The 25,142-nt window shown below is 57.3% G+C and overlaps 1 protein-coding gene across 4 annotated transcripts in view; it reads right to left on the bottom strand.

Moving 5' to 3' along the window:
• CUX2 (cut like homeobox 2) overlaps positions 1-25,142 on the bottom strand; it is a 240,926-nt gene that overhangs the window by 210,272 nt on the left and 5,512 nt on the right. The gene's annotated exons all lie outside the window — the stretch shown is intronic.

Here is a 25,142-nt window from a genome sequence, read left to right on the forward strand (position 1 = left end):
ATGGTGTGAACATCCTACAGTGACAGCCCCCCACAGAGAATCATCCAGCCCCAACTGTCACCAGTGCCAAGACCGAGAAACCTGATTTATACCCAGGTGCGCACCTGTGCACCGAGAGACACACACACCAACGTGCCTTTCAGCGCCGTTTGCAGAGCCCCAGACTGGAAGCCACCCAAATGCCCACCAACAGGAGAGAGAGAGGATGAACCGTGGTCTCTCCCAACAGAATGCCGGACGGGAAGGAGAACGAATGAACAGCGGCGACACACGAATCTCGAGAACATACTGGCAAAGGAAGCCAGACACAGAACAGCAGGCAGGTGGCTCCCTTTACAGGAAGCTCACCGACAGGCAAAACGGGCGCCTGCTGGTGCCAGTGAGGGTGGGTCGCCCTGGGGGCGCGGGGTGACGGTGACCGGACGGGCACGACCCGGCTTCCAGGATGCGGGCAGCGGTGTTCTATTTCTTCATCTGAGCGACAGCTCCAGGAGCGTGTCTGGTTGGTGACAAGCCGTTGGGCTGAGCATGTATGATCTGTGTCCTTTTCTGTATGTTTATTAAACCGTGACAAAAACTCTGAAGAAACCATGACAAAGATTTATCTCAGAAGTGAGTGATTTTTCTTTCCTTCTTTTTGCTCATTTGTTCTTTCTACAAGCACCACGTTGAACATGTCTGACTTTTTAAACAAACGAGCAAGTCAACAGCAAATGCGTTTATTTACTCATCAAAAACGTGCTGGCCCCCACGATGTACTGTCCCCAGCACGGGGCCCCGGGGGTGGCAGCCGGGAGTGTCCCTGCCCTCGAGGAGCTCACAGTCTCGGTGGCGGTGGGGAGACGATGTGGCCACAACCTGGTCTGGACCACAGCCGGCCGGCAGCCAGGTATTCCGTCCACCAGCCTGGGGTTTTAACCCTTGTGACGTCCGTGCTGGAGAGCCCGGTCTCCCCCACGGTCCAGCACCCCTGCTCCCCCCTCAGACTCCCTCCTGCGTCCCCAGGGGTGGTTCTGTCGTTAATGTCACACGGGAGTTTGCCATCGCTGACTTAGCTGTGCAGTCAGCTCTGCACCACGACAGAGACGGACCCGGGATCACAGGAACAGAGGCGGAGAGCTGTAGGGGGTGAGGAGGACCAGGGGGCTGGGGGACTTGCTCTTGACGGGACCCAGACACAAAGGGACAAAACAGCGCTCTACAAGGAAAGCAGGCTCCATCTGTGGTCGACCTGGGGGTGGAGGGGCTGTTGACGGGAAGCCTTAAAGAGCGGGGATGGGCCGTCGGGGGCCAGTCGTGTGTGCCCGGGAGGGGAGCAACAGCTGCAACTCGCTGAGCTTCCTGCACACAGCAAGGAGGTGTTTCCCTGTGTCGTCTTCACTAAACCCAACGACCCCGTTCCACAGACAGAAAACTGAGGCTCAGAGAAGTCACAGCACTGGCCGACAACAGCAGAGCCAGGACTGGAACCCAGACCGAGCCTGACCCCACGGTCACACTCTCAACCGTGAGGCGCACCGCCGGTCCCGCAGGAGAGCCCAGCATAGTGCCAGCACCGTCCCTCCTCTGGGGGGTCTGCCCTGTGCCACCAGCCCGCGAGGTCCCACTAGTCAGGGAAGAAGGGGACAGAGCGGAATGGGGACGGCCGAGCAGAAGAGCCCCAGAGCACGGCCACGGCTGCCCGCCTTCATCTCTGCAGAAGAAGATGCTGCTCCGGGGGCCCCAGAGCCCACAGAGTGGGCCGAAGGCTTCCCGGAAAGAAGCTCACAGTGGCGGCACCTCCACAATCACCTCGGGCGATGGCTGACACGGCGCCGGCACTGGCTGACAAGCGCCTTCAAGGACAGACATCACCGGCCACGCTGGCTCTCACACGGATGTCACTGCCCACGGGAGCGCTCTCCCTGGGCTGCGAGGGCTATTTTGGTTCGAGGAAGCCAATCCCAGAGCGAATCCAAGAAAGAAAGAAAAGGAAGGAGAGCAGTGAGAAAAAGTGGCGTTTGGGCACACGAAACAGCCTCTTCCAGGATGATGGTTTTGAGATCAGAGGTGACGGGAGACAGCTGTTCTGAGCGTCGGCAGGTGCCGGGGTTCAGGGAGCGTGGGGGTTCTGTGGGCGTCTGCGGTCCGTGCCGAAAAGGTGGGCACGATCCATTCCCAAGGGGCCAGAGCTGCCTGACAGTGACCGGGAGGAGGGCGGGTGACCCTGCAGGGGGTCCCCGATGGGCTTCTCTGAAGAGAATCTGAGACGTGAGGAAGGGAGCATCCCACGTCTGCAGATGCTGCACGTGGGACCCCACTGCTCTGGCTGGTTTACTGACGTGACCGTGGCCGAGTCACCGGCCAGCCCGTCTCGCAAAGTTCCTGTCGAAGGAGGATGCTCAAAATCCCAGAGGGGTGTAGCTGTGCCCGGGGCTCTGTCCCAGCACACCGTGCGGCCCCTGCCTGTCCCCTCAGCCTGCACACGTGCTCTTCGAAGAACAGGGCACAGCCTGCCCCACCCGGCAGGTCAGCACCAGGCCGGGGGACAGACGTGACGTGTGTCCAGCTCACTATTGTAGAAATTTGGTCATGTACACTGAGTGGCCAAGAGTTTCCAGAACCTTCCATGGAGAGTATTTCTCACTGTGGGTGGTAGAAAGTTAATCTGAAAGAGCTTAACCAAAAAAAAAATCCCCAAAACAAACAAACAAAAACAACAGGGTGGGCTCGCATAATCAAACTGTACAAGGGGGCCTCCGGCATGGTTCTGTCCCTCTCGTACCGTCTCCCGGGGCTGGTTCCAACCCGCCTCGACGACGGTGTCTGCAGGCCTGGCTCCAGGCAGCTCTGGGCACCCTCCCTCCAGCATCTCAGCCAGAGAGAAAACAGGCTCTTCTCTCATCCAACTGAAAAATCCCAGAAAGCTCCCTGATTGGCCCAGCTTGAGTCAGGTGACTTCCCCCTGGACCAATCACCACCTCCTGAGGAGGGAGTACTGTGATTGGCAGCTCCCCTTCCTCCCTGCATTGAGTCATGATTGACAGGAGGAGGTGAGGTGAAGAAGGCTCCACAGGAAGGGTGGGGGCAGGGCAGATACCAAGGCGCACCTGCCAGCACGGTGAGCAGTGGGGTCTGCCCGCTGCCCGGTTTTGCCATTCCGCGAGCACCTGGGGGCCGTGCCACCTCGCAGCATGACTTCTCCAAGCCCTTTATCATGAGGCGCAGATCACAACAGCTATTTGAGTCACAAATAGGAGCATCCATTGAGCGCTCACCAGGTACCAGGCGCTCTGCTGAGACCTTTCCACCAAGGATTTCATTGGGTCCATAGCGTAACCCTCTGTCGTCCCATGTTACAGTCAGAGAGGCTGATGCTCAGAGAGATGAAGGGGCTCACTCAAGACCACACAGCACGTAAGAGGCAGAGTTGGGAGCTGAACCTGATTCTACTGGACTTCAAAGCCAGTGCTCTTAATCTTGGCCCCACCGTGGCCCCCAGGGAAAAACACTTGAAGGAGTCAAGTTCCCCTAGAGTGGCACAAGGGGGTTTCCATGCTGGGACACAGGAAGGTCCCCAGGCACTGGGACCATGGGTGGCATCCTCTAGCACAGACACTTGTCACTTGCACAGAGCTCACCCCTTCCTCCCTCACCCAGGGCCTGGCACCAGTGGGCACTCAACAAATGCTGGCTGAACTGGCTTCAAGCCCTGGGCAAAGGTAGGGCGGAGAGACCCCCAGGGGATGTTTGGGCTCTGGTTCCCACAAGGGACAAAAAGGGCCTGGGCCCCAGGGCAAGTGACAAATGTGAGGTCACTCGGGAAGCAGGGGGATGCCAGATGTTCTAAAGAAGCTCGACCTTTCCTTACATCAAAAGGGCTGCTCTGTCTAGTGACAGGGGAGACAGACAACCCGTCAACACCCCCGCTACAGAGCGCCCACAGGTGCCGGATACAGCACACCAACACCCCTGAAATACACAGGCCAGTTCAGTAAGAAAGTAAGAGAATTCCCAAGGGCCCAAGCTGAAGAGGAAACTCAAAAGCAGACCCACTAAGTGTGTCACCGGATCCTCAAGTGCCCTGGCACTGAACGTCCTGGGAGTCCGGGCGCCTTCACCCTCAGCGCGAGCGTGGGTGACAACACTTCTGTCCACCGACACAGGAAGAAGAGAGGTGCCTGACCCGGCTCAGCCTTGCGTCTAGATTAGAAAACCACAGAGCGGCCCCCCAGCGTTTGTAACCCAGGTCTGGAGCGGTTCTGTGCCCCGCTTGGAGCTCTCATACTCGCGTGCATCAGACACCGGGACGGCTTGCTAAGACACGGACTGCTGGGCTTCCCCCCGAGTTCCCGGCGCAGGAGATCTGGGATGGGTCCAAGAATCTGCCCGCCCACCAAGTTCCCAGATGCTGCTGGTCCAGGGGCCACACTTGAGAACTTTTGCTGTCAGCCGAGAACTAACATAAAAACTCCTCCTCCTCTGGTCGTACCACTGGACATTCAGCAAAAGCAAACACAAAATCTCGGGGTCAGGGTAACTATGAGCTGTGGGCCCAGTCCAGCCACGCCCATTAGTTTACACGTTCACTGGCTGCCTCTGTGCACAGCAGCCGTGTCGAGTGGTTGCATCAGACCGCAGCCTTCAAAGCCAGTATTTACTGTCTGGCCTTTCACAGAGTTTGCCGACTTCTAGTCTAGGGGGAACCCGGGCCACACAAAACTCCAAGAGAAACAATCGTACCGAAGATGAGCTCTCAACCCAAAATTACAAAACACACAGGAAACAGTCGATCATGTGGGGGAATCAACACACAGGAACTAGCAGGACGGGACCGAGACCTTCAGACAAGAGAACTTTACAGACTATAAACGTAACGGAGGGGCAGGGTCTATACTTAGCAACTCTCGGGTCCTCAATCAAGGGGGATGATGATACTGCTGCTGATGATGGTATTTCCTGAGGGCCTACTGCGTGCAGGCATTGGGCCCAGTGCTTTCTATGGTCCAAATCCTTTTCCTGTGAAGAACTTAACATCAGGTATTAAAACTGAGGTTCAGAGATGTCTCTTCGCTTGCCTAGCTCTGCACAGCAAATATGAAGCAGAGCCAGGAGGACACCCAGGCCTTGGCTAAAACCCAGTTCTAGAAGGTTCCAGGGCCTGGCTCACTTCTACTCCACAAAAAGGTGGTCCACGATGATCGGGAGCTCTCCCCTTGGAGGACACGGACAGAGGTGGAGGAGCCAACCACCCCCGGAAACTACATATAAAACGCTGTGTGTCTCTGTCGTGTTTCTGATGCAGATGCTCAGCTCTCATCAGATTCTCAAAGTCGAGGGACCCCTGAGACAGCGGGATGCAAAGGCAAGCTCTCCACACCACGCCAGTCGTGTCAACAGCTAACATTCCTCGTGTGCGAGGCCTTTAAACCGTGTAAGTGTGCGTGTGTTTAAGTCCCACAGTGGCCCTATGAGGAAGGGCCTCTATTGTCCCCATTTTACAGATGGGCAAACAGGCAGAGGGTTCAAGCAACTTGCCGGGGCCCCACAGTGATCAAGTGGCAGAACGAGGACCCAGGAATGGAACTCATTCACCTGCAGGCTTAACTCCCACCACAGTGCCTCCAGCGGCCCATGGGGACCAGCCCCCCAGGGCCAACGCCAATCACCTGTCTGTCCTCGCTTGGAGGGCCTGGGTCATTTCTGTCCACCCCAGGGCCACGTGCACAAGAAACATAAGGGTCCCTCCACCCTGTGTGGGTCACAGCCCCCTTCCTAACCCCACCGGACGTCCAGAGGAGCATGTCCCAGGCCAGCCAGACACGAATCGGACATTTCCAGGAGCGTGAGCATTGCCCTGGCCCCCGCCACCTCACCCGGCGCCAGCCCAGACTCCGGCTACCTACTTGGCTGGTGCCCTGCTCGTCACCAGCGTAAACACACATTTACCCAATTTTTCAGAATGAGCAATATTTCCTCAGCAGCCCAGAATGGCTCAGGTGGGACTATTAAACCCCGCTGCCTCAGGCGGCAGCTCGGGCGCGATCGTGAATCAGTATTTTGGGGCCATTACGATGCTAATGAGAACGTGTGAGGCGCAGATCCCGCTGCAGGGGCAGTCGCCAGACCCCCCCACCCACCCAGGCCCCCGGACTCCCTGCCTCCCAACCTCTCCTTTGGGGATCCCACCATTCTAGAATCCTCCAGCCCCCGAGGGCCCATCATTTTGCAGAGGGCAGGCCCCGCCATGCCAGCCCCCATCACCATGTGGAGAGAGATGGGGCCCCCCTCCTGACAGCCCCCAAGGCCCCGGAGCCCCCTATGCCGCCAGGGCCCCGAATTTCAGCACGGCATTTCACACACTCAAACACAACAAATACTGGAGAGAAAACCCTTGTTCCCTGAGGCTGCACGCCTGGAGCAATGTTGGATTTGGTGGGGTTTTTTGGCTCTTTCTCTTTCACAAGCCCCTAGGTAAATAATAAATGACAGAAAGGAAGCATACATTAGAAAGTGGTGAGGCCCTCCCGCAGCCCCGCCCCATTTGCCCAGGGAAATTTCTTTATTCCCCTCCCTCCCTTGACCTGCTCCATCCTACAGACTGGTGACTGTCCTAGATGCCTGGAGAGGCCGGGCATGTACTCTCCAGCTAGGGGACAGCGTGGCGGCCGGAGCCTCCTTGTCTAGCCACTTCTCCCATCCCAGGCTCTAAGCCCTCAAACCCCTGCAATTCTCCTCCTCTTTCATCCTTCCAACCCCCCCAGCCACAGTTCTGCTCTGTTCAGGATAAAGACCTTAGCAGGGCCTACAAGAGCTTTTTGAGCTGGCCCTGTCTACCCTACTCAGCCACAAGCCAGCTCTCCGCCCCTCACCCTGCGCTCCAGCAACACTGGTTGCCTTTCGCTTTCTGGAACCAGAGGTATGTCCTCCCACCCCAGGACCTTTGCACGTGCTGCTCCCTTCCTCTGTATGGACTGCCGTGGCCCCTCCTCCCTTGGCTAACTCAGGAGTCCTCCCCTGACTTCCAGACTAAATCTGTTACACAGTCTCATCATCCCCAGCTCATTTTCTCTGCAGCTCTTAGCAGGGTTTGCAATTTCAAATATGTGTGATTATTTGATTAATGTTGGTCTCTTAAGGGATTTTACTTCTAAACACCGTGGAGACCAACAGTGTCATGAGGGCAGAGAGTATGTCTGTGTTGGTCCCCGGGGCATCCCCTGCACACGGCCCGGGGCCTGGTGCACAGTAGGTGCTGGATAAGTGCTCCTTGGATGGAGGCCTGACTGACGGACTGAATGAATGACTCCCCCTGTCCTCAGCCAGTGGCCTCCTCGCTGAGTTGGGCCCGCAGCCTCTCAGGACTTTGCTACACGGCCCCGCTTTATCTACTGCAAAGTGCCACGTTCACGTTACAAGCACCAGATAAATATTTAATCACAATAAAATGATCGTGGACCCTCAACCAGAACGGCCCTGTGCCCTCCGCCTGGTTTTGCAGGAGTGTGTGTGTGTGTGTGTGTGCGTGCGTGTGCACACCAGTATCTCTGCACCGGAGCATCCACGGAATCGTACACACCAGCACAGGCAGAAAAGCACGCCCACGTGAAGGTGTCGCCAGACTCCTCCCACGCAGGTTCCACAGAACCCACCTCCCTCTGCCAAGAACGGCCAAGGGGGCAGCCCCGCCAGCACACACGGGTGCTCACCACGTGCTGGCCCCAGTTAAACGCTCCAGGCCACCTCCCTCATCCTGGTCCCACGACACTCCCCATGAAGGAGCCCGCCTCCGGATGAGGAGGCTGAGGTCGGCCAGGGGATCACTGGCCTCAGGTGTCACTGATGGGCAGAACTGGAACCCAGGGCTACCCGACTCTGGGGCCGGGCGCTTGGCCACGCGGCTCTCCATCCCTCCCCGCCAAGAACAGGGAAATACGTAAAGCCAGAAACACAAGTCTTTCCATCACTACTGTGTTTCAAAAGCAGAAAACCCTGGAGATGCCCAGGGACGAGGTCTGGCTGAGGGGACAGTGACCCACTCGCTTCAAGGAAGGGTAGGCTGGTAAACGCTCATCCTAAGGACAGCAGGATGCCATGCAGGGCGCGGGCAAACGAGCGTGGAAGGGACACAGAGGAGAACAGCCGCGCTTGCAGCAACAAACCAGGGGGCAGCGGCTGGTGCCTGGGGGCGGCCCCCTCTCCATACCCTCCAGCAGCGGCAACGCAGCTTCCATAAGACAAACTCACCTTCTGAACCCCTTCTTTTCCTCTCAGTCGCGGGATGCCTTCATAACCCCTCTGCGGCCTCTGCCTTGGTCCCCACCCTGCAGCCCAGAAGCTCCCTCGGCCCCTCGGTGCCCTGGCAACTCGAACAGGAATGAACAGGCAGGGAGGAGGGGGCAGGGAGGAGGGAACAGGGTGCGGGGCCGCGGCACGCGCATCCCGGGGTGCAGGGTGCCACAACGCGCTGCTCCTTCCTCCGTATGGGACATGTGTGTACATACATGTGTTGCATACAGGTGCGCATGTGCATGTGGCTGAGGATGCCACAGGGCTGGCGCTCGCCAAGCAGAGTCTCGCCAACCACGGCCTGGTCTCCCCGTGGCCACAGCGGGGACGTCCCGAGGCCACCAAGGTCCCCGCATGCTAAGGCTGCCGTGGCAGGTGTCACCCGCTCACTGTCTGTCTAAAGCCTGAGCTCTCCTGGGACGGAAGATAACTGTGTCACTTCCCTTCCTCTGTCCCGGGCACCTGGCCATCCGAGGACTAAGCTGACGAGAGGCAGGGGGAGCAGGCGTCAAGCCCTCACTCTCCTTCTGCTTCTGAGGACAGCTAGGCAGCCTCGCTCCTGTCCCGGCCCTCAGAGGAGCAGCCTTGTCTTGTCCTCACTTCACGGAAGCCATCGGCTCCAAAAGAACCTTCCAGAGCCGCAGGCTGGGCTGGGCCTGGGGGGGTATAACTTGCTCTTCTCACGTCTTCCAACCAACTGGGAGCCCTGCTTGCTGCTGGGGTCCAGGAAGTCTAGGAGGGGTCTCTGCCCCTGACAGTTTCTGGGAGCAGAAGTGTGGCGCCATCAACACATGCCTATTGAGCATCTAGCAGGCGCCAAGCTCTGCGTGCACGATGAGGTCAACAAGACAGACACAAACGCTGCCCTGGCAGGTCTCACAATAAGAAAGACGAGGTGAGCAAGCCCAAGGCACGGTGCCTGACTACAGAGGGAGCCCCCCGTCAGCCGGGAGGTTCAGGGGAGCTCCCCAGATCAGAGGTGTGCAGGATGAGAGGTCTGTCGGGGAGAGTGACCACAGGAGAGTTCCAGATGGGGAGAACAGCACATGCAAAGGTCCCGAGGTAAGAAAGAAGCAGAAGGCATCTGCGGACCAGATAAGTGGTTAAGTCTGGCCAGGGAGCTGGGGACATGGAGGTCCAGTGAGGGGAGAGACGGTGAGGCAGTCGAGGGCAGAGGAGGAGGTGATGCCAACAGGACTCCTGCAGGTAAAAGTGTGGGCTGCGTCCCACAAGCAGTAGGGAGCCACGGACAGTTCCTAAGTGGAGGAGAGGGCGTGGGGGCCCGATTTAGTTTTTTCGTGAGGATGACTTAAGGAGGAGCTTGGGGCATTGGCTCTTGGTTTTAACTTGAGAACCAAGCAAGGGCATTGCCATGTGACCTAATATTTCACTGACCCCTCCCTGCGTGGCTTCCTGGGGTGCCTTCCACGTGGAGCCCTGTGACCTAAGTTCTCGTCCCAGGTGTCACCTCTCGACCCTCAGTCTTGCCCGTCTGAGAAATGGAGACGAGATTCCACTGGCCCCTCAGGTCGTGAGCATGAAACGAGCTCCACCTGTCAGGGGCACACAGGTGGGCGCTGGGAGGGTGCTTGGTGAGTCATTGCTGTTGGGGAGCCTCCTTCCACCAGCTCAGAGCCTCCTGAGCCCCAGGGCAGATGGGGGACCCAGGGGCCACCGACCCAACCCGGCATTCACACACAGGTTTCATCTGTGCGCCCGGAATGTAATTACTTTCTGTTTCTCCCCTACACACATCTTGAAAGACGGCTCATAAAACCCAGGTTTCTAGCTTCTCGTGAAAACCCAAACCCTCTGTGCCACCCCTCGAGCCCCCTGAAGGGCCAGCCACGCCTCCTGCCCCAGCTCCAACTGTCAGGCTGGCGGGGGGTGACCCAGGCTGGGGCCCAGAGCTCAGGACTGAAGATGCTAAATCTGGGTGGGGCCAGGCGGGGGGCTGCTTGGCAGAGCCCATCCTCCAGCACAGAGGGCCCCTCCTGCTCACCCCCAGCCAGGCCTGCGGCCCCCAACCACTCTCTCCTTGGTGATATCTCTTCCACGTCACCCCTCCCTTCCTCCAACATCCAGGGGACTTTGCTCTTAAAAAGGGAACATCTGAGCTCCACGCTGTGGTCCCCAAGGCCCCTGCCACCCCTCCCAGCCCCACCTCCCACCTCCCCAGCTCTAGGATACAGAACGCAGAGACCCCCCAAAGTAAGGAGAGGTTGGGAGTCAGTGGCCCCATCTTGCAGATGGGGAAAACCGAGGCAGAGACGGGGCCCTCCCTGGAAACAAAAAGGTCCAGGCATCAGCCAGTGGGCCTCCTGCCCCCACCGGGAGGCCCACCTACTTCTGCCCGGCACCCCCTTGATGGGGCCCCGGCCTCACCCGGACATCTGGAGGGCACGGTCCTCTCCACCCACCACCCACCACGCTCAGTGGGGGTCTGCACATTTTTTCAGAGAACAAGCCCAATTCCAGAAACGGAAAAGTGACCCCCTACCCCAGAAGCCCTGCCAAGAGGGGCCTCCTTGGAGAGCGCCCACCAGCTCAGCGAGGCCAGCGCCCAGGAGGCGGCATCACGGCCCCTCGGGCCCCACCCCCGGCAGGACGTCCGCCACCGTCCCGGCACCTACGAGTTGAGATCAGCTCCCTCTCTCTCTGTTCCTCTCCTGTGTCTGTCCGGCCTCCCCAGGCAGGGAAACGGGGAGGAAAAAACCTCCCCAGATCCCCAGTTTAAAATAAAGTCAGCTCTCTTCCTCTCCCTTTCCTCACTCCCCAATAACCGTGCTTGTGTGAAGTCGACGCTGCGCATCACGGAGAGAGAGGCCTCCTCGGAGAGGCACCATCAGACGGGTTTTAAGATCATGGAGCATTAGACCGTTCCCAACTGGGCTTACTAATCAAACCGCCAAATCCTTCATAACCAGCCGCTCCCTACAGGGCAATTAAATCCTTCCCCTTTAAAACACTTGCCACTCTGTCTGGGGACAGAAAGAAAAATTTGCAAAATTCATTTGATAAATTAGCCAGGGAAAAGAAAGGAGTGAATCAAGCTTTGTTCTTTTCATTTTTTTTAATTATGGAATTCACAATGCCTGAATAATGTTTAATAAGAACCATGAAAATTCCTAACAGTATTACAACACAACACAAAAGAATTAACCTGGTTACCGTGAAAAATTGCATATTTAATTAAGAACAGAGAGTTCAAAACTATCCAGAGATTTCAGAAGTGCTGTTGCCTGAGGGGCCAAATTACACGCTTCCAGGGCTGCTCGCGGGTTGGCGGGCGCAGTCATTACCCAGGCGTTCCCATTAAGCGACTTTGCGCAGATGACATCAAATTCATTTCCAAAGCACCAGAAACTGAAGCATGCACTTGGGTAGTTTAAGGAAAGGCAACCATCCTGCTGGTACAAATCAGACCCCTTGTTGATAAAGGCAATAATTAAAGAATAATGTTAATTAGCTGCTCTTATTTGAAGAAAAGGATGGTAGCTGGAGCGCTTCCAGGCTGCTGAGGTGGGAGCCCCTCTTTCTGGAAGAAAAGGAGGCTGCAGGTGGGAGCGCGAGCCCAGGGTCCACAGGAGACGGGAGGTGAGAGGCTGGGGTACGAAGGGCCGGCCAAGGAGGGTGTGAGCCCAGCCTGCCCGAGGCCTGAGGCCCCAGGAATCGGCCTGGTCACCCCGAGGCCTTCAAGGGGGCAGCTCGGAAAGGAGGGGAGATGGGGCCACCAGCATCTCGGCACTATCACCATCAGGCTCACTTCCACCGTGGTGGACTCTGGCCAACCCAGGTCTCCCTGTTTGGCCACTTCCTGTCACACCCACTCCCCTCTACGACCTCCTGTCTCTCGTCATGGTCTGCCCCACGGCGCTGAGTCCCCGCCACCCTCACTGCAGCAGCCTGCTCTCCCCACAGAAGGCCACCAGCGTCTCGTCACACATGCTATTCTTGCATGGTGTCCCCGCCGCTCCTTCCACCCAGTGCTGGGGTCGACGACCCCGCTTTGAGCCTGGCGGTCCTTTGTAACTGCCTTGCCCGCAGAGGAGATGGAAGCGATGCTACATGGCTTCCGAGGCCAGATCACGAGACGCCTTCCCTTCCCCTGGCTCCCTCGGGACACTCACCCTGGGGACCCAGCCGCCACGCTGTGAGGACACCAAAGGCAGCCCACGCAGAGCCTACATGGACAGGCCACATGTGGGCGTCCTGGAGGGTAGCCCAGGTCCCAGACGACAGCCAGCATCAGCCGCTAGACATTACCTCAAAATCTGCATCTTCCCAGCGGGAGCCCCAGAAGCACGAGCAGACCAGCCGATTCAGCTGGGCTCCGCACTAACCCCTGACCTGCGAGCACGGACAGGTGCCGTGCCCGTCCCCCTTTGATGCGGTTTGTTACGCAGCCACAAAGGACTGACAGACTCACACGGTCACACGTTTTAAGAACTGTCCTCATGGGCAACATCTCCCTGTCCCTCAGCCCCATCGAAGAGGCCCAGAATGGGAAACGGCCTCGCTCTGACCACCAGGGACAAGGACTTCTCCCAAAGCAGGCCATCATCAGCCTCCCCTTAGCCCCTAGAGTCACCTCTCGACGACAGCCCCCGAGTTCTCCAAGCGCCCGCCATGTGCGGGTCAAGAACCCAGCAAACCACAGGGTCTAGCATGGAGTGGACAGAACACAGAGAGCCCCACAGACGGAAGACAAACTGAGACGCCCGTGAGGCCACGTGGGCCGCCCAGCACCCAGGGCCGGCTCCCAGCAGAGCCAGGCTCAGCTCCACCCACCTTCCAGAGAAGTGCTTTGACTCCCATTAGCACGGTCCTCAACCAGGGCAGCTCGTCCATACATCCCAGGGAAACGAAGGATGCTCTGGCCCCTGCCACCCACCTGCCGGCCGTGGGGCCAGCCCGACCCACTTGAGGGCCACCCGGGCAGGGTACAGGGTGAGACGCACTCATGGGGCAACTGAGGCAGGGGGCCAGCTCTGGGACCTGTGGGGCTGGGGGAGCTGCCTTCCCGGGAGCACCCCAGCTTGGCAGCAAAGCGGGGAGCAGGAGCTGAGCCTGGGTTTCTCTCTTCCCGCCTCCGGGGAGGCAGAAGGCCTCCGAAGGCCTCACCCACCACGAGATGCCAGCACGCTCTGCTCTGCTCGGAAAATCATTTTCTTCCAGAGATGAATTCCACAAAGTAGGCCGTGGGCCGTGGGACCAAGCCTCCTGCTCGCGGAGGCCGAGGAGGATGCTCTCCAAGGGATGGTGCAGGCTCAGAGAGGCTCCCGGGCTGCTGGCCCAAGGGGCCCAGGGTCCAGCTACCCCGGGATGTGAAGGGCAGGAAATAGGCGTGGCTCCTCCCAGAGTCTCTGCCTTGGTCCCCAGCTCCGACCTTGGCCCCCAGTACCCCGACCTCTAAGCTCCTGGTCAGCACCCACTCCTGGGAATCCTGGCCCAAGCCCCCTCCCCTGCCAGCGGGCACTGTCCACCATGAGCAAAAGCCCTCATGCAAGACCTTACAAGGCAGAGCCACACAGACGGCAGTCCCCTCCCAGCTATACGCAGTCTCGGCATTGGGTACTCACAAAATAACAAGAGGCAGGAGAGCCTACCCACACAGGCTCTGAGTCAAGACTGCCTGACTCTGCTGAGCGATCTCAGGCAAGTCACTTAACCTCTCTGTGCCTCAGCTTCCTTCCTCCTCTGCAAAATGGGGCTATTAATAGTGTCTACATGATAGAGTTGCTCTGGGAATTAAATCATTTACATGATGGTATTTAGGAGCATTTGGAGCTGTGCCTGGCACACAGCCATCCTTCGTAAGTGTTCGTTAGGTTAAAAACAAACTTCAGAGCCCCTCTCATCCCTGAACGGCCGTGTAAATTCTGCCCATTTTCTGGCATAGCTACACTGAGGCCAGAGAAGGCAGCATCACCTCCACACCAAGCACAAGGCGGGCAGAGCTGGTCCCGAGAGCCAGGCTGCTAACTCACATGCCTTAGGGGGCCCTCCAGGGAGCATCAATGGGACAATGGGCTCAGTGGGGGTTGCACAAAATGGGAACTCACCCTCACCCCCGCCCCGTCACCCAGCTTGGTTGCCTGCTGCCCTGTGGGAAGCGCAGACCCAGAGATGCCAGCACCGCTACCCAGGAGAAGCCGGAATCGCAGTGTTCAAACGGCGACCTCTGATCAGGGTCCCAGGCACTCAGCACTCACCAAGCGCCACATCAGTTACTGCAGCTGTGACGTAGAGTAATGAGCTCTCTGTCTGATGGGGGAGAGCAACAAGGAACCAGCCCAAGCCAGGGATGTCCAGGCTGGAGACAGAGGATGGAGCCCAACCCAGCACAGAGTCAGGGAAAGAGGGCTGGGGTCAGCAAAGAACAAGGGGACCAGTGTTCCAGGCAGAGGGAACAGCAAAGGTGAAGGCTGGGAAGTGGGCGGGTATGGGATATAAGGGTGTGGGGAACAAAACAGAGATCTGAGGCTGGAGACTGTGGAAGCAGCTGACAGATTTCTAGAAGCCAGAAACTCCTGGGGCAAAATCCCATCTTTACTGGGAAAATGCTGTGTGTCTACAGGAAGCCTCTGAACTTCTCTGGGCACCTGCGGGTTAGCATGCTGCTAACCTGCTCCAGGGAGAGGTAACAGGGAGCAAGCAGGACGGCAGGAGACAGAATAACGTTCACGGAGGGCCTGGTGCGCACCAGGCTCGTGCTGGGCCCTTCATGTGGATTATCTCCCTTCCTCCACACTACCGAGGGCAGGAGCCCCACTCTGCCTGGGCCCCAAGCTCCCACCTGGGGTCTCCCCTCGAAAGGCTCAAGGAGGGGCTGGGAGGGACGCAGCAGTGCGGCAGCCGATGGAGAGGAGGCAGCCTGCCAGCTGGCCCCACGTCACCCCGAGTCACGTCCACCGCAGTGAGATCAATACTTGGGGGACCGTGCTCAGCTGTGGGGAAATCACTACACGCGACACCAACCCAGGCAAGAAATGAGCGTGCGGCGAGAAGACGCTGAAAGGAGCTGCTGCCTGGGAGCGTGAGCAAACACACACACAAAGATGCACACGTGGACAAAGACACACGCGGGCATGCACACAGAGACACCCACCCGCAGATGCACACACCCAGGCACACATTCAGAGACACACACAAGGACGCTCAAACACACATAGAAACACACTAAGGTACAAACACAAGGAAACAGACACACGAATGTGCAAAGACCCACAGACACTCAAAACACGCACACACAGATGCCGCGACACACACAGAAGGAGGTAAACACAACTGCACGACATTCACATCCATCCCTGTTTGTTCATGACTGATACCTCCCGAGGGCCTACTGTGTGCTCAGCCCTCTGCGGCCAGGTTCTGTGCAGTCAGGGAGCTTAGAGGTGACAGAGGAGGCAGGCGAGTCAGCAGCCCACAGAGCGATGTCTGACACTCACTGTGCTAAGTACAGTAGAGACGGGGTCACCGTCTCAGGGGACGATGGGGAAGGCACCCCAAGGAGATGACATTGAGCCGGCTCCCAAGGTCAAGGAGGAGCTGACAGAGGGGACGTGTGGGAACAGTGTCCCAAGCAGGGGCAGCAGGTCATGCACAGGGGGGTGTGGTGCAAAGGAGAATGAAGGAAGACGTGGGTCTGGAACATGGAGGGCCAGAGAACGCAGCCCAAGATCAAGGCCCAGAATGAAGATATACAACCAGGCTGGTAAAAATCTGAAGCTGATTCTGATGAGTTAAGGTGTATGTGGTAAACCCTGGAGCAGCCACTAAAAAAACCTCAGAAATATAGTTAAAAAACCATTAATGAAATTAAAGTGCTACAGTAGAAAACATTCACTCAATGCAAAAGAAAGCAGTAAAGGAGGGAGAGACCAAGGAAGAAGGCGTGAGACAGACGGACAACAAAAAGCCAATGGCAGGTGTAGACCCAACTATATCAATAATGATATTAAACATGAACGGGTTAAAGAAGCCAATGAAAAGGCAGAGGTTTCAGACTGGACAGAAAACAAGATCTGACTAAATGCTGTCGACAGGAGTCACGCTTTAAATTCAAAGACACAAACAGATTGAAAGTAAGAAGATGGAAAAGGTATTTCATGCAAACAGCAACCATAAGAAAGTGTGAGTAGCTGTACAGATAGACAAAATAGACTTTAGGGGCCGGCCCGGTGGCGCAGCAGTTAAGTTCGCACATTCTGCTTCGGCGGCCCGGGGTTCACCAGTTCAGATCCCCAGTGAGGACATGGCACTGCTTGGCATGCCATGCTGTGGAAGGCAGCCCACATATAAAGTAGAGGAAGATGGGCACAGACGTTAGCTCAGGGCCAGTCTTCCTCAGCAAAAAGAGGAGGATTGGCAGTAGTTAGCTCAGGGCTAATCTTCCTCAAAAAAAAAAAAAAGACTTTAAAACAAACCAAAGAAAGGTTACTAGAGATAAAGAGGGACATTTTGTAATGACAAAAGGGTCAATCTATTAGGAAGACATAACAGTTAAAAATATATATGCACTTCATAACAGAGCACCAAAACATGTGAAGCAAAAACTGACAGAAATAAAGGGAGAAACATATAATCCAACAATAATACAGACTTCAGTATCCCACTGTGAGCAGTGCATAGAACAAGTTGAGAGGAGAGAAACCAGAAAAGAGAAGACCCGCAAGACTATAAAACAAGAACTGAGCCAGAAGGTCATGCCGGGGCCTTCAGCTCAAAGGCAATGGAGACACACTGGAAATGGGTCTTAAAGGGTTCTTAATAATCTCACTAGCTGCCATGTGTCAAAAAGAGTGGAGGAGGCCAGGGACAGTTACATGGAAGTAAATTAGGAGACCAGAGTCCAGGGGAGAAGTGATAGGGGCAAGATGGGTTGGGGGTTGGCTAAGTGGATGAATGGATAGATGGATGGCTGGGCGGATGTGGATATGCGGATGGGTGGATGGGTGGATGGGTGGATGAAAGGATAGGTGGATGGGTGTGTGGGCGTGTGGGTGGGTGGATGAAAGGATAGATGGGTGGGTGTGTGGGTGGGTGGGTGGATGGATGGATGGATGAAAGGATAGATGGATAGGTGGGTGGATGGATAGGTGGGTGGATGGACGGATGAATGTATAGATGGGCAGGTGGGTGGATGGATGGATGGATGGATGGAAGGACAGATGGATGGGTGTGTGAGTGGGTGGGTAGACGGATGGATGGATGGATGAATGGACAGATGGATGGGTGGGTGGGTGGGTGGATGGATGGATGGGTGGGGGGACGGACGATATTAGATATATGGACAGATGGAAGGATAAGTGGAGAAAGTCAGTAGGAATGGGAAAGTAGAAAGCTGGATGAATTGCTGAGTGGGTGGATAAAAATGGCTAAGTGAGCAGTCTTAATCAATGAACAGATGAAAGAATGCTGGATGGAAGGTAGACTGGTGATTAGCCAGCCTTCCAGCGCATGGGTGCTCACAGACTGGACAAAGATCGAGGGTGAGAAAGGCCCTCTTTATCCTGTACTCCGGCCCGCATCCCCGAAATCCCCCAGGTAGACAGTCAACCCCTCTTCTGCCCAACAGCATCCTCACAGGTGAAGGCCAGCACATGCCCCCCTGGGACAGAGCACCCGCATGTGGCCTGGGTTCTGATAGCTACACCATTTTGGTCACCTCATCTTTGCATGGTCTCCTAATGAGCAACAGTTGGGAACACGCGAGAAACCAGACCACACGGCCAGTGTACAAAGAGCCCTTCTCAGAACGTAACTCAAGACCCTCCCACCTTGACCAGCTCTGTTTCCAAGGACAGGCAGACACCCCTTGCCCACTGTGGACTTGCACTGGAGGCCTCCCGAACCCACACCAGCCGGCCTTTGCACAGGGCCACCCCCTTCCCAAGAAAGCAGGCATGTCCTCACGGCAAGTGCACCCCTGCCCCCAGCCCCAAATGGTGCCAATCCACAAAAGACTTGTGTGCCCAAAGCCTTGCCACTAAGACCCTCCCTGGACAGCAACACCCATCAGTTTGTCACAGGAGCTCTCTTTGCCTGTTTTCCAAAGACCCCCTCCCTTCCTTCAACGTTCCCTCCCAGACTGAATTCGATGGGAACCAAACATGAACTGGATCCTATTTCTCCGCTTCTAACTCTCAATGTCTTCCCACTTCCCCAAGAACAGAATCCACCCAAATCCAGCCCCTTACTGTGCTCTGCAGGGGCCTCCTGGTCCTGCCTCCAGCTGAGACGCCATCCCCTCCCCACCCCACCTGCCCTGTCCCAGCCCAGTGGTCTTCCTTCAGTTCCTAGACGTGTCAAGCTGATTCCCACATCATTGTTCAGGCCTCGGCCTCAACGTCACCTACTCAGTGTGGCCCTCTGTGATCACCCTGAATACACAGATGCCTCCCTCATCTTGATCTCAGCATCTGGTCATTTCTTTCCTCCATTCTTTCCATTTCCATAACACACATTTATTTGCTCAGCTTGCCCCTCCATACCCCACATCTGGCACTGGGCTGGTCCCACAGCACACGCTCAATAAATATTTGCTGTTTGCTGAATAAATGTCAGATTCAGAGCAAAGACTGGCCAGTCAAGTCCTTGTGACCTTGGACGAGTGACTGGACCCTCTGGGCCTTGGTTTCCTTAGGTGCGCAATGGGATTTCGCTAGTGCGCTCCCCAAAGGGCCGTTGAGGATGAAATGAGAGAATGGAATACCCGCCAGGCCCAGGAGCAGACCCCCAGCCTCACACTGGTGGAGGGGATAGGAGCCTGCAGAGATGACAGAGGCCCAGGGGCCACTCCAGACCAGCCATGGCCCTGAGTCTTTGCTTCCAGAAACCGGAGTAATGAGGGAAGGTTCCAGCATGAAAGGAAAGAGCTCATGGAGCCAAATATGCCACGTAGAGGGGTCTGCTGCTGCCACGGAAACGGAGGCCGGACTTAGCAGTTAAAAAAAATCTAAAAAACTTTTCTAATAAGGCCTACAAGTCTATCCCCTTCCTTCTTTATCAACGACACGATTTATTGACCGGGAGGCCATAGTGACTAGATAAATCTTGATAACGGCCAGGGCAGCAATCAATACGTGCTCAGCCTCAGCCCAGCCGGGACTCCCGCGTGCGGAACGGGCCCGCGACGGGCAGGCGGGGCTGGCGGCTGGGCAGCACTGGTCTTCCGGGCTCGGAAAGGGGGATCTTGTGTCACTCAGGCCCCCCACGCGTCTCAGGCTCTGGCCTGGATTCAGCTCCGTGAGATGACAGCAGCGAGGGGTTTTAAGAGGTTTAAAAAAGATAATAAAGGGAAATATACAAACACAGTGACTACAGGTGGGGGACCCCCAGGGCGGGGGCTTGCTCTGGGAGAAGCACCTGCGGCCACGAGAGGGTCAAGAGCAGAGGACCAGCAGACCCGGGCCTGATCCGAGCCCAGGCTCTGTGGCTGGCGGACAGCGCGGCCTCGCTCTCGCCCTCTGTGCCTCGGTCTGCTCAGCCGGGAAACGGGCCCAGCGTGCTCCCCGCCCAGGGCTGTCTTGGAATTAAACGACAGGTTGTGCACAGGGCCAGGCCAGCCACGCGAAGGCCGCCAGGGGCCCCACCTCCCGCCTGGGGCTTCTCTGCGAGGAGCCGCTCCAGGTGGCCGCTGGCCGGCAGGCCCCGGAGGCGAGGGAGAAACAACGACAACAACAATAATAATAAAGGGAGCAATGGCGCTCCCACCTCCCGGGAATGGCCACGTCCCAGGCCCTGTGCCAAGCGCTCTCCGTGCTCCACCTCATCAGACCCCCACGAGGCCCTCCGAGGGAGAGGCTACGCTTCACTCCCATTTTACAGATGGGGAAACCGAGGCTCAGAAAAGGCCAGTGAGCTGCGCAAGGCCCGGCAGAGAGGAGGCGGCAGGGCCAGGGGCCTGAGCGCGCGCCGGGGCTGTGCCCGGGGCAACGGACAGTCACCGGGACACACCCTCCTGTTTATACTGATGGATAAAGACAATAATCCACACCGGCCACCGTGCAGGGGAGGCCCCAGCGGCCCCGCCCGGCTCAGCGTCTGTCCCGGGTCGTTGCTGCTCACGTCCCACGTCCTTCTGTCTCCAGACAACGACGGAACAGAGCTTTCCAAGGGTGGAGGCTGGTCGGCTCCGCGAGCGGGGCGCCCGACACAAGGCAGGTGCCGGATCCTGCACACCCACGGGCGAGCGACTGACCTGCCCCACAGCCCGGGAAGCTCCACTTCAGACAGAAAACCGAGGCCCGGACAGGCCCCCTCAGCCACAGAAGGATCGGGGGCTCCCGGCCTCCCGCCTGATGACAGACTCGGGGCCCGGGGCTGCTGAGCCACGGCACTGGGGTTGCCACGCAGACACCTCGGTCCCTTTCTGGGCTGAGCAGGTGGGAACCAGGCATCGGGAGAGAAATGCCATCTGGGTCCCAAAACATCCCCGGGTTGTCTTGTGCGCCCCATGACAGCCGTCCCACAGGCTGCAGGGCCCTGCTCTGAGCTGTCTGCGACTGAGGCCACCAACCACCACTAATGGCCCGCAGCCTGCCGGCAATTAATTAATGGATCTATTAATTAGGATGGGAGCCGCCTCCCAGGCTGGAATCGGGGTCACCAGTTTCTAAAGTGAGACGGACGGAGCTAAAGATAAATGCTCGTCCGCGGGGGCCTGAGGCCCGGCCCAATTCCCTGGCGTGGAGGGAGCCAGGGATGGGTGACGCTGCTGGGGGTCTGGGAGGAGCTGGGTCCCCCACGGCTGCCCCCACCTCAGCCTTCCCGTGGCATTCATCCACTCCATCATTCAAATATTTGTGGAGAACTTATGACATCCTTGCCTTCCCCAGGGAGGGAGGCAGATGGTAAACAAATAAATATGCATTATCACACCAGGTGAAGCCGGGTAAGGAGATGGGGCAACTATTTTGGACAGAGAGGTAGGGAGGACCTCTCTGAAGAGCTGATATTTAAGCAGAGGACTGAATGGCAGAGACAGAGGACTAGGGAGATGTCTGGGAAAGAGATTCTCAGATGGAAGGAACAGCAAGTGCAAAGGCCCCGGGGTTGGAATGTGCTTGGCATGTTTGAAGAACAGTGAGGTGGCCAGAGTGACTCGAATAAAGAGGGGGAGAGTGGCAGGAGATGAGAGTGAGAGATAACGGGGGCGGTGACAAAGGGAAGAGGGGACCTCATCACTCAGGGCCTATGGGCCAAGTGAGAACAGACAACGAGGAAAAGGCAAGGCTGAGAGTGACAGCTCCCCCAGGCTCCAAACGAGACACAGCGGGACCTCGACTGAGCGCTCCCTACGCACTGGGCGCCTTGAGGGGGCGTCCAAGTCTCATTTCATCTTTCCTGCAGGAGAGCGTGGTCCTCGAGAAGCGGACACAAAGGCAGGATTAAAAGGCAAAGAGATTTATCAGAGTCAAGGTGGGAGGGAGCGCGCGGCAGGACGGACGCATGGCGAGTGGAAGCAGCCCAGCCGGCAGGAAGTCCAGCGCCACCGGAGGAGCCCGTGTACCCTCGGCCCCCCACGGGGGCAGTGGTGAGGGGGCCTCCGAGAGCAGCACCTGGGGCCCCACCAACCACGCCCCCTACAGTCAGGGCCCTGCAAGGCGCTCGCTCCTGGCCAACACTGCACAGCACCCCACCGTCTACAGCCGAGAAACTGGGTCTCAAAGGGGAGCCGACTTGCCCCAGGACACATGGCTGGATCTGAACCCTCCTGCCCTGTGCGTGATCACGAGACAGAAACAGGGGCCGGAGCCAGGGGGCGGCATTTTGCAACAGACCAAGAATTGGGCTGAATATCCTTAAAAGTGACACTCAAGGCTGTTACCGTGTTCGACAGTTTGCAAAGTGCCCACGGAGAGAGCATCCACTCGGAGCCACGCACGTCCTCACTCCCAGCTGACAGGCGGCAAGAGTGAGGAGGGGACGCGGCCGGGGTCCCCCTCGGAATCTGCACCCCAGCCTCGCTGTGTTCCCTCAGTTCCTTCTTCCATTCCTCCACCCGCCTCAGGGTCTTAGCACATGCTGTTCCCTCTGCTGCGATGCTTTTCCCTGACCTTGTCCTGGAGATCTCGGTGAAGAGTGACTTCTCCCAGGCAGCCTCCTCTGGGGCTCCGACCCGGGCAGTTGTTCTGCCACACGCGGTCTCAGAGTCTAGTCCCAGCATGACTCCCGCCTGTCGCAGAGACGGGCATCCGCCCTCCCCATTGTCTGTGGGCTCAGCGAGAGCTGGCAACTCGCCTCCCTTGTTCACCACGATATCGCCAGTACGTAATTATTAATTACAGTGTTTATGCTACCCGTTATTGTGATTATTTACATAATTATCAGTTGTAATTATTAATTACACTGCAAGTGGAGAGTACACATTCCCTGAGTGCGGACAATAGCAACTACTGTTATTGTTAACATTACACGGTGCTCCCACGTGCAGGGCACAGCTGTCACTCTTCACACAACTAACTCATATAATCCTCACAACAACTCTTAAGGAGATGGATACTATCATTATCCCCATTCTACATAGGTGAAAACTGAGGCTCAGAGAGGCTAGGTAACTTAGCCAAGGTCACACAGCTGGTAAGTGGCAAAGCTGGGACATGAACCCAGGCCACCTGGCTCGAGTCCACACTAAATGTCGCTCGGGTGGGAGGGTGCAGGGCTTGATTCTGCAGCCCACACCACACCCCCCAGGTACCTGGACCCACGGGCGCTCATAACAGACGACAGGCCCCTAGCAGAGCGGCCTCTGAGTGACTGCCTGCCCCCGAGCGGGCCGCCCGTGACCCCTGTGGTCGCCCCGCCCGCAGCACCCAGGCTCACACAGCCGGCTGGACAAGCCAATCGACCAGAACGGCTCCCGGGAGCCCTTGACGCGGCCGGGGCGCGCCGGCGGCTTGGCGAGTCTTAAGCACCGCTGGCCCGGCGTCCGGCAGGCGCCCGGCCCGGGCCAGAGCGCCGGGGCCTGCCCACTCCCTCCTGCCTGCTGTTCAATGACAAACGCGTATCCTGGACCTGCTGCCTCATTCGGCCGAGCAGGAGGATGGCGGGGTCTGGGCAGGGGAGGGACGGAAGGACGGAGGGGCAGCCACAGCCCACCCTCACTCGGGGGGACCGAGCTACCGCGGCGGAGACAGACGGCAGGCTGTGCCCCCGAGCACGTCCTTCGGGGGCTGGCCAGGGCCCGTCGTGTTTTCTGGAAACGCAGCCTCCTCTGACCCCACACACTTGGAGAGAGGCAGCCAGTGGCCTCCACGGCCCCCTCCTCGGGACCCCACAGCTGGCCTGACCACTGCAGACCCTCGACTTCGCACTGGCTGTTCCCTGTGCTTGGCGTGCTCTTCCCAGTGAGGCCAGAGCTCCTGGTCTGCAAGGGACGCTGGATAGGTGGGTTTCATGGGGAACATCTCCCGTGTTTTAAATGCTGACAGCTTACCCCAAAGTGCCTTAAATCCTGCACCAGTATAGACAGACACCCCCACAGCCAGACGCAATGCCCGCCACCACCTCTGTGGTCAGAGCTCGCAAGACGTCACGTGCAATGTTAGTAACATATTAACCCAGCGAGCGCCCAGTGCAGCGAGCGAGAGGGGACGACCTCCGGGAAGTCTCTGAGGCAGCTGCCGGGGCGGCAAGGCCGGGAGCTGCCCTGGCTGCCTTCTCACCCTTCTCTCGCTCCACACACACCAACAACGAGGAGTGAGGCCTCACAGAGGGGTGACCACGGGCTGGGGCCGTGCCAAGCACACTCACGTTCAAAGCGCTCTAACTCTCACTCACAAGGTGGAGACTATCGTTAGTCCCAGTCAAAGACAGGAAAGCAAGGCTCAGAGAGGTTAAGTGACCCATCCGAGGTCACACAGCTAGAAGGCGGACAGAGCCAGGTCTGGAGGGCTGGCAGGGACCCCTCACCGTCCTGGGTCCCCATGCTTCCATCTTGAGGGAAAGAGTAAAGAACAAATTTCTGGAAATAGAGGTCTGTTCCCACTTACTAGTCTTAACTGTAGAGTGAAAACTTCAGCCACACCCCAGCCTGTACGACAGCCACCAAGTAGACCAGGAGACCAGAGTCAGCAAACTACGGCCCTCAGGCCAAAGCCGGCCCTCTGCTTGTTTTGGTAAATAAAGTTTTATTAGAACACGGCCACGCCCCTTCACTCTTACTGTCTGCGGCTGCTGTCACACTCCAGCAGCAGAGTGCAGTGCTTGCAACGCAGACCACGCGGCTCACAAAGCCTGGAGTATGTTATTAACCGGCTATTCAGGGAAAAAGCGTGCCATCCCTGATGGCAGACCAACGTTTCCTAGACTGTCTGGAGAGATGCCACACCCTGAGGTCTGAGGTCAAAACCCTCAGGACACCTCCCTGTCCTAGAGACAGGGAAGCACGTTGGCACAGTAAAGGGTAAAAGAGGTTGTGGAATCTTCTTTAGCCTTCTTTAGGCTGAGTGATCTTGACATCTGGGCTGAGACTGAATGAAACAAAGGAGTCAGCCACGGGAAGATCTGGAGGAAAAGGATCCCAGGCAGAGGGAACTGCAAGTGCAAAGGCCCTGAGGTAGGAATGTGCTCAGCGTATCTGGGGGACGAAAAGAAGGCCACCATGGCTGGAGCAGAGTGAGTAGGGGGAGAGAGTGGCTGGAGATGAAGAGAATCATTGTCCATATCCTACAAAACATTACAAACCACTTTTGTGAAAAGCTCCTCAAGGCTTAGAAATCAAGTAACTCCATCCCCGACAGAATTACTTGTCTTGAAAATTTACTGCAAAGGTCAACAGCACAGCACCACGACGGGCCTCAAGGCCATCAGAAGACAAAACATTTAACCAGTACACAGAGTACATTAGCGTTCCTCACCTTTAC

This window comes from Equus caballus, chromosome 8 (genome assembly GCF_041296265.1).
Source record: "Equus caballus isolate H_3958 breed thoroughbred chromosome 8, TB-T2T, whole genome shotgun sequence".
Classification (NCBI taxonomy): domain Eukaryota; kingdom Metazoa; phylum Chordata; class Mammalia; order Perissodactyla; family Equidae; genus Equus; species Equus caballus.